The following is a 9,182-nucleotide window of genomic DNA, read 5'->3' on the forward strand; positions in this document are numbered from 1 at the left end:
CGCTTTGTCATGGGAAGCCTTTTCATAACGCCTCCTCCACCTTGCAATTTCTATACCCGCTTGTTCCAACCTTTCATTATGTGCAATTAAATCAAAGTTAGCACTTAGGACTCCTTCGGTTGCACGCTTTCTTTTATTCCTTTGCCTATCATTCTCTTCCTTAGCGGCTTGAAGCTCTTGGATCTTCTCCTTAAGATCGAAGCGTAGTTGGCTCTTTTCGTTGGAAAGTCGATGTATATCAAGCTCTAATTTTTCCTTTTCCTTACGGGACACCTCTAGGGCAGCCTTGATTCCTTCTATATCTTCGATGGATAGAGAAACAGGATTAGGAGAATCGGGCTTGTACGGGGGATCCACAACAAAAGGAAGCAAAATCTTTCCAACTCTCTCTTGAACCCATTTAGTGTAAGGTTCCTTAGCAATGACATTTTTTGGCCCATAGTTCTTTGTTTGAACATGCTTCCAAGCTTGAATTATTTTCTTTAATGTTCTTGGATCTCCTTTCCCATTGTCATGCAAAATTAACTCTTCCACTTGTTGGTCGGAAGGCTCACAATCCATAGAATGACCCAATTGGCGCAATGCTAACACGGGGTTGTAATTAATGCAACCTAAAGTTCCCATGAAAGGAACATTGTTGAATTCCCCACATTTATAAATAATTCTTTCAGAATTTAATTTCCTTGCAAACCAAAAGATAGAATCCGCTTTGAGAGCTCTTAATTTCTGAGACCATTCATGCCTAGTCAAATCTTTGATTAAATAATTAGCCTTGTAAAGATGAGAAGTCAACCAAGAGTACAATAAATGAACACAACAGAATATCGTTCCCCTTTTCTTTTCATATCGATCATGGATAGTATAATAAATATTAGCAAGAATAGTAGGAGTTGGATCCTCATTTGAATTCCTGAAGGAGGTAAAAACATGAATAGCAGCATCATCCACATACTCCGCCTTTTTAGGCAACAAAATAACACCAAAAATCAAGAGAGCTAGAAAATGTCCACAAATGTCCCATTGTTTCTTTTGAGCATAAGACATAGCTTGAGCTTCTAAATAAGTTCTTTTAATTCCTTGTATTTTACCATCAGTATTGTAATTAGCTTCTAAATCTGTAGCGGGCACTTCTAAGGCTTTGGCCAAATCATAAATCTCAACTTTCTTTCCAGCACCTGTATAAAATTCCTTTTTAACCCTTGAAAACCCAAGCATAACATCTATCTCTTCGAAGGTAGGAGCTAACTGAAAATCCTGAAACGTGAAACACCTAAGCGGAGGATCATAGAACTGGATCAAAGCAGTAATGACTTCTTCTTGAACCTTAACCTTGAGCAAATCCAGAATATCACCATAACGGCCCACAAACCTGTTCAAAGCAGTCGATGACATTTTATCTCTGATTATCCTTAATTTCTTGATATCAGGCACTAAGATGGTAAGGTGGACAATAGGCTTCTTAGCATTCATTTTCCTGAATATTCACCAAAAAGAATTATTATTTTTTTTATTATTTTTTTTCTTCTTTTTTTTTTACCTGTGGATAAGACATGATAAAAAAATATGCATATGATGTATGATGCATGCAAACAATTATACACAAAAAAACAATATAATAATAAGCACATATTTATCATATAATCACATAGGCCCTAGGTTCATAGGTTCAACGTAACAGCTCGGGGAGCCTACCCTTCCCATGGGAATGTTCTAGAAGGTCTCATGGGGTCGTTCGTAGCCGCCGAGACTTTTTGTCTCTTTGGATTTTAGAACAGCTCATTTTATCCATGAGGTTCGAATTTTAGGGGTAGGTTCTCAGAGAGATCAGCTAAATACCAAGTCTAGCCCTCAACAAGGTCGAGCCTCGTATCAGACCTTTCCGGATATTTAACTCACTCTGAGTGGAATTATAATAAGACTCGTAGGCGATGTAATTCCCCTCTGGTCTTAAATATAATTCCCACGCTTAGGCTTAATAGCAATTATATATACCCAACTGTGCAAATTTATAACAGTTAAACATTTTAATGCAAATACGGCAAATAAACATTTAATGAAAATAAAGACAATAAATAAATAAATAAAGCAGAAAATTAAATATTTATTAAAAACACAAACCCTTCCCCAAAACCAAAAAATGGCGAATTAGTCAAGACCCTAAAATTCGCCAAAAAACCTAAACCATTGACCACAAACCTAAACCCTCTCAATCCTTAGGAGCATAATAATTAACCGAAAGTGTAGTCCCCAGCAGAGTCGCCAGCTGTAACAACCTGCCCTAAAATTAAAGGTTTAGAGTCGCCACCTATTCTGAAGGGCGAATAGGAAACCCTACGCAGTATAAAGATTTGGGATAAGTTATTATAATCAGGTTGAGGGAAGGTGTTAGGCACCATCAACCCTTTCCTAAAGGCTGCATTGTAAAATAAAGGTTTATGGCAAGATTATAAAGAAAGGTGACAGAAAGTATTAAGGTTAATAGGCAAATATTATGAACATGATTAGAGTTTTGAGGAGGGGGACTCGCCTTGTTGCCAAGTGCCTACGTATCTCCTTATGAAGAATCAGAGTCAACGTAGTTCGGGCACAGGGTTGTACGCCTTAGAATCAGAATTTGATTTGATATGGTTTGAAATTGTTTTAAAGGCTTTTTGAGTGGCCTATCGTAGTTTTGAATTTGTGATTTGAAGATGAAAAAAAAAGTTTTGAGGTTTGGCATACAACCCTGATTTGATATGTCACCGTTAGATGCGATGGTCATTAGATTTGACCACTATAGTTAACGGATTAATGGGGTATTGCTGGTTACTCTGACCGATAGATTCGATCGTCGCGGGCAGCAAATAAAATAGATTTTAGATTATGCGTTTATCGTTTTATTATTTTATCTCTCCTCATTGCGACTAATAGATTTAGTCGGGTCAAGGAGAGAATTAAACCAGAATTAGTCAAATTATTAATAAACTAAATTGATCAAAAAATTATTTCTCGCCTAATACGACTAATAGGTATAGTCGGTTCGAGGAGAAAATTAGATTAAATAAAAAAACAAACAATTAAAATTTTACAAAATTAAATAATAAATTTTTTTATTATTTTTTTATTTTTGTATAAGGGGTGTATTTTATGTTTGGGATAGTAATTAAGGGGTGTGAAAGTAACAAAGGGTTGGCCCATTAAAATTAGAGGTTCGTTGGGATCATGTGTGATGAGGATATATGGATTATGGTGTACGAGTAAGATAAGGGCTGTCTGATCTATATCCTACGGCCTGCATGCGTTGGAATTTGAGGGTGCGTGATACTGATGGTGTACTGAATCATGTTCAATAACACAGACAAGTGGCCATGGAGGGGCCACTTGTCATCATCTAGTGACGACTCAGATGATACAAAAACGATGCTCCACTAATTCCCTTCCCTTTTTTCGTTTCTTTTTCTCTCTCTTCTTTCTCTGCCCTCTCTCCATTCTCTCCTCTCTCTCAAATGCTTCCCCAGAAACCCGCCCTTAGCCACCACCCACCACCGTAAACCGCCACAAAACCCAGTATCCCGATGAAGATTCCGATGAACCTTCATCGTCCCTACCCCAAACATTCATACCCGAACCCAGAATTTACCCAGATCGATGAAGATTCTTATGATCTTCATCCCCTTCACCCCCACGTTCATACAAAAACCCAGATTTCAACAACATAAACTCCAAAAAAATTACAGAATTCAAATCAAACAGCGCAAACACACATGCAAATCCGGAATCACCAAATCAAAAACCCTAAAGCTAAGTTCAGATCTTAGTTACCTTTTGTCTTTCGTTTTTGGAACGTGTAAGCCCCCCTTGCTAATCTCCTATTCTCTCTCTTTTCGCATGTATGAAGGTGAAGATTGAAGCGGCGTTCTCAGTGTTCTTCTCCCGAAAAATTTTCCCGACCTCTCTTCTAATTTCTTCTTTTCAATTTATAGTATTAGGGTTAGTTTAAGTTAGGAAATTAGAGATTTAGGTTTTGATCTTGATTCGTTGTAAATATTACTCTGAGATTTGATTTTGTTAAATTGTATCATTCACGAATTCAATAAGTTTTGATTTCTATTACAAATTTGATTGAATTCCGTTTTGTTAAGATTTGATTATATTGCAATTTTTGAGATTTGATTTGTTGATTGAAGATTTTCTTTTTCATGGATCTGGGCTTGTTGAATTAGGGTTTGTGTGAAGCTTGCAGCGGCGCTAGGAAGCTGGGGACGAGGATGAACAGGACTTGGGTCGGGTTGACCCGGTCCACCCTTAGTCCACACGTAACCCAGCATACTAGGCCCAATGTTCTTGACCCAATTACCAAGTCCAATAACTGGTTTTTCTTGCTGTTGCTCTGTGGCCCAAAATAACAAAAATGATAACAAAAACCCAATAACTCAATAGAATTATTTAATTAATTAATCAATTACGTAACTAATTAGTTAATAGTTAAAACCATTAGTACTAGCAATTAGTGAATTAAAAAATACTAATTATCAATAATACTTGGTTAATATTAGTAATCCTAATTATTAACCTAATAACAATGATATTAAAATAATAATAATAATAATTGATAATAAGAAAATTGAAATAAACCTAGTTAAAATCAAAAATAGCTAAAAAGAGATTAGCTTTAATATTAACATATTAATTTAGATTGGATAAAAACTTTAAATAAATATTAACTTGTTTTTTTAGAAAAAATTAATATTTATAAAAGGCTTTAAGGAATCTGAATGGGCCTAGTATTATTTAGAAAGATATGCTATTTACACCCTTATTTCATTTTGACTGATTTATGTGGGAGTTTTATAAGAGATCGAGTTTAACAATGGATATATTAAACCTATGGCTCTTAGTTTTTAACACCCTTAATAAATCAACAGATGTGCATTATATCGGGTAAATTTTGGGGTATGACATATAATTATCTGTAATTTGCTTCCTTATTATAAAAGTATACCAAACTATTTAAATCAAATAATAATAACCATTATGATTATATTAATTAAAGTAATTTGATAAAACCATGTGGCTAATGTAACACAATGTTTTGGCATCACGGTACATACGACAATGTTTGACTTATGTTTTATTACCAATACATCATCATCACATTACGGATTGGTTCAATAACTTTTATGCTAACATATATTGTATCCTTCACATATGCTTTTACGAAACCACTATTGTTGTAACATTTAATATCCATTTTAAATATAATAATAACTATTATTATTATAGTATAAAACATATAAAACTTATAATAATAACAATAACAATTATTATTATTTATTAAAAAATTCTGCAAATCTGATGCACAACTCTTGTGTCGTTACAAACTCAAATTTTATAACTCTTGACAATCCAACTCTTGTATTTTCATAAACTCTAATGCAAAAATTCATACTATCAAACCCGTAATGATTGATTATTCAATTTAAATGATCTTAATGTTATTGCTTCACCATACAAACGCCAGATTCCGAAGCAGAATGAACATTGACCATTCATATGAAAACTTTGGCCATATCCAAAAGCAGTGAAAGATTCTTTGAGGTGACAGAAGATGATCTTGAGAAGATCCAGTGGACGACCATTTTCGAGTCAGTGAATGAGAAAAGGATCTCTATTTGACAGGATTTGGTGAAAGTTTCCTTTAGGTTTTATGTTAGACCAGATGAACCTAAACAGAACTTGTCTGAAATGAGTCAGAAGTTCCGCATTATTGACGATGCGTATGATATTTCTGCTCACAGTGTGATTCGCATTCTAGCGATCAAACGACTCAAGACTGATAGTAGATGGGTTGGGCGCATATCCAATCATTTAAGAAATGGATTCATCCGTAATAATAAACAGAATGCCATAGATTATGGCTGTGATGTTGCGATTGTCCTCACTGATGGATGCTTCCATCCAGAAGGTCTTTACGAGGTTGCTGAAAACTGGACCATTTAGAAGGACAGTATAATTAAACCAACCTTGTCTCTCTAGAAGTTCCATAAAATAATCATTCCTTTCAGCTAGTCCAATGTAGTTTTCTTTGACGATAATGAGATTGGGTTGGAAATCCATTTGAAGAAGGGATTTTAAGAGTGACAAGTAAATGAGTAGAGCAATAAATGGGAGATGAGTTTGTTTAGGGTTTTGAGTTTATAACAGCCATGACTGTGTATTGGAAATAAAAGGAAAATAGTGAATTAAAAACAATTATTTCCAGGCATTAATTGAATTTGACCGTTTCAGAAGGGGTGACGTGTTTTGAGAGATTTGGAACAGTTTCCTAGAGTTTTTATCTCAGTAGCTTGACTGCATGCGTCTTTTTAGGAGGTTTTCAACACGTGTTCATAAATCACATGTCTTTGTAGGTGAGAGATTTTAATGTCATGAACTTCTGATTTGTAGGATATTCTATTCATGACTTCAGGGTTACGTCCTAGATTTTCTTAAACTTTTGATCTTTTGTTTTCTTAACTCAGTTGGTTTAATTTTCACACATAGTCCTGATTCTGAAGACATTATTTTAGTATGTTTTTATATGGTTTATGCCTAAGTGATTTAACTAGATCAGAATGTCTTACTTCTTATGGTATTGCCTAAGTAAACAAGGTAAAAAGAATAAAGCATAATGCAAATACCACAACATAACTTCATTTAGAAAGTAGGATTACACACTTAGCTTTGTTTTACTAATTCCATAAGTGATTACCCTTAGTCCATAATAACATATTCTCAGGATAGGTTTCAGTTTCATCTTCTTCTATCATTTCTTTGATGAGTTCCACGATTCCATCTTGAATGAAAATTTCTGACAGCACTCTTCCAAATGGAATGTAGGACTTAGTGCGATTTTTGGAGTCAGAAATTGAATTCCATAGATGATTGTGAACATAGATTGAGGCAGATTAATGCGCATGTCATTCATCAATAGATAGATGAATGAATGATCACCATGAGTTAGAAGATCTTGATTTTCTTTTCTGGGAAGGAAATTTGAAGTAATGAGCTTGAACCAGGTGTTTGGAATGGTTAGAAGATTTTTAGGGTCAGTGGGATTGTATCCTAAGGAAACATCATGAAGAGTCCTCAACATCTCAGGATTAATGAACTGAGTCTCAAAAGAATTAACAGTAATTCCTAGGTTCTCACATCCAGTTGCAAGAACAAAAGAGAAACAGTTAATGGAAATTGGAATATCAGATATGAAGGATGAGATGGAGTTATCCTCGCGGTTAAGAGAGGCATGTTTCCAGAAATATTTAACAAGATTATCATAGATAGGTTTCTTGAGCATTGAGAGATATCTTGTCCATTTTTGACAGTAGACTACATCCATGAGACTACATGCAAAAATGTTTTCAACAGATGAGACTTCAACTTGATTTTCTAAGATTACTTCAAGAAGATTTTGGTTACCTAGATAGGTTAGTGGAGGCATTTTGAGAAAGGAGCGGCTTATTGAAGAGCTATGATGTATGAATTTATATTTCTAAGGGAATCGAATTTTAAATGTTGGACAGATGAGTTAATGAGGTGGTTGGCTATTTTCTCGAGGGGAATGAAAAGACTGTACAAAGACACTTATAGCTAATTCATGTTTGTGGAGAAAAGAGCTGACGGTAGAATAGGTGGCTATGAAGGCTATTTATCTAAGCATGCAAGAGTGATTAAATAACACATATTTTAATCAGCAGAATTATAAAAGAGAAGGTTTAGAAAGATCTGACCGTATTGAAGATAACCTTTCTTCCTGTCTTTTATGAGAGAGAGCATCTTCTTAAGTAGAAGTTCTGGATGTTCCTGCTTCAGGTCTTGTTTTTTCATGTCTTTAACTTTTGAACTGATCCAATAGATTGACTTTGATCATTTTGGTTTGAGTCAGCTACATTTGTTTGTCTTTGATTTTGAATGTCTTCATTTAAGCACAGGTTCCTCTTTTTGATGTCTTAAGCCTCTTTAAGATTTGATATTGATCCACAAAACTCCTTTTGATGTGTAGATAATGTTCTCAGAGTATTGAGATCTTGCCTTGACATCTTCTGATTATACTGAGTGATGGAGTATGACTTTTGATTTCTACTCAGTGTGGTTTTTCTCCTTCTGGATCTCTCTACGCGGTTAAGTGTTTGATCGTGAGATCAATAACAGAGCCATGCTCTGATACCAATTGAAGGTGGAGAAAAACACAAGAAGGGGGGGATTGAATTGTGTTCTTCCAAAAACATATTTCCCTTTCTTTAAAATCTTTTCTTTCTTTTAGTGTCTCATTATTTGGATATGCTATGATTTATGTTGCGGAAGCATATTTGAAGTAGAGTTGAATAACCATGAGACATTCATATTAACTTCTGTATATTATCAAAACTTCTGACTTGGCTCACTACAGTTCTGGAGATTTATGCATTGATGTTCTAAGTTAAAAATGAAATGTACAGAAAGTAAAAGACATATTCATTTTTATCCTGGTTCACCTTCTAAATAAGGCTACCTCCAGTCCACCCTCCTCAGGTGATTTGCCTTTTCACAGAGGACTTAATCCATTATAACGAAACTTGATTACAACTGCATGATCAACTATCGTGAATAACTTCCTGCACATCCAACTGTTGTGACTAACTTCCCGCACAAGCTACCCGCGAGTGACTAACCCCTAGATGACTGAACCATTCAGTGATCTCAGCGAGATATAACGTTCATGAATCTAGTAACTCTACACAAGCCAACTGCTCGTGACTAACTACAATGGACTTTTCAGTGATCTGATCCACAAATATAAGATCCATTGACCCCTGCACAACCCACTGTTGTGACTTACCTTGCACAACCAAACTGTTGTGACTAACCCTGCACAAGCCAACTGCTCGTGACTAACCATATATGATGAACCGTTCAGTGATTCCATCAGGATATAAAGTTCATCAATCTTCTGGAGATTTTAAGTGTGCTTCTTAGTTAAGCATATTTTCTCCTATTCTAAGTACAAACTATTTGATACATTGACAAGTAATCACTTTTAAGTGAATAAATAATCTTTGAGTCTTCTTGTCTGCATCTTCTGACGAGATCTTTGTATCTTTTTTGATAAGCAGAATATGAGCATCAGCTTCATATGTTGAGTGCTTCTTCAAGCTGATCTTCGTCTTCAAATCTTCTTAAGCTGA

This window comes from Vicia villosa, unplaced genomic scaffold (assembly GCF_029867415.1).
Source record: "Vicia villosa cultivar HV-30 ecotype Madison, WI unplaced genomic scaffold, Vvil1.0 ctg.002339F_1_1, whole genome shotgun sequence".
Lineage (NCBI taxonomy): Eukaryota > Viridiplantae > Streptophyta > Magnoliopsida > Fabales > Fabaceae > Vicia > Vicia villosa.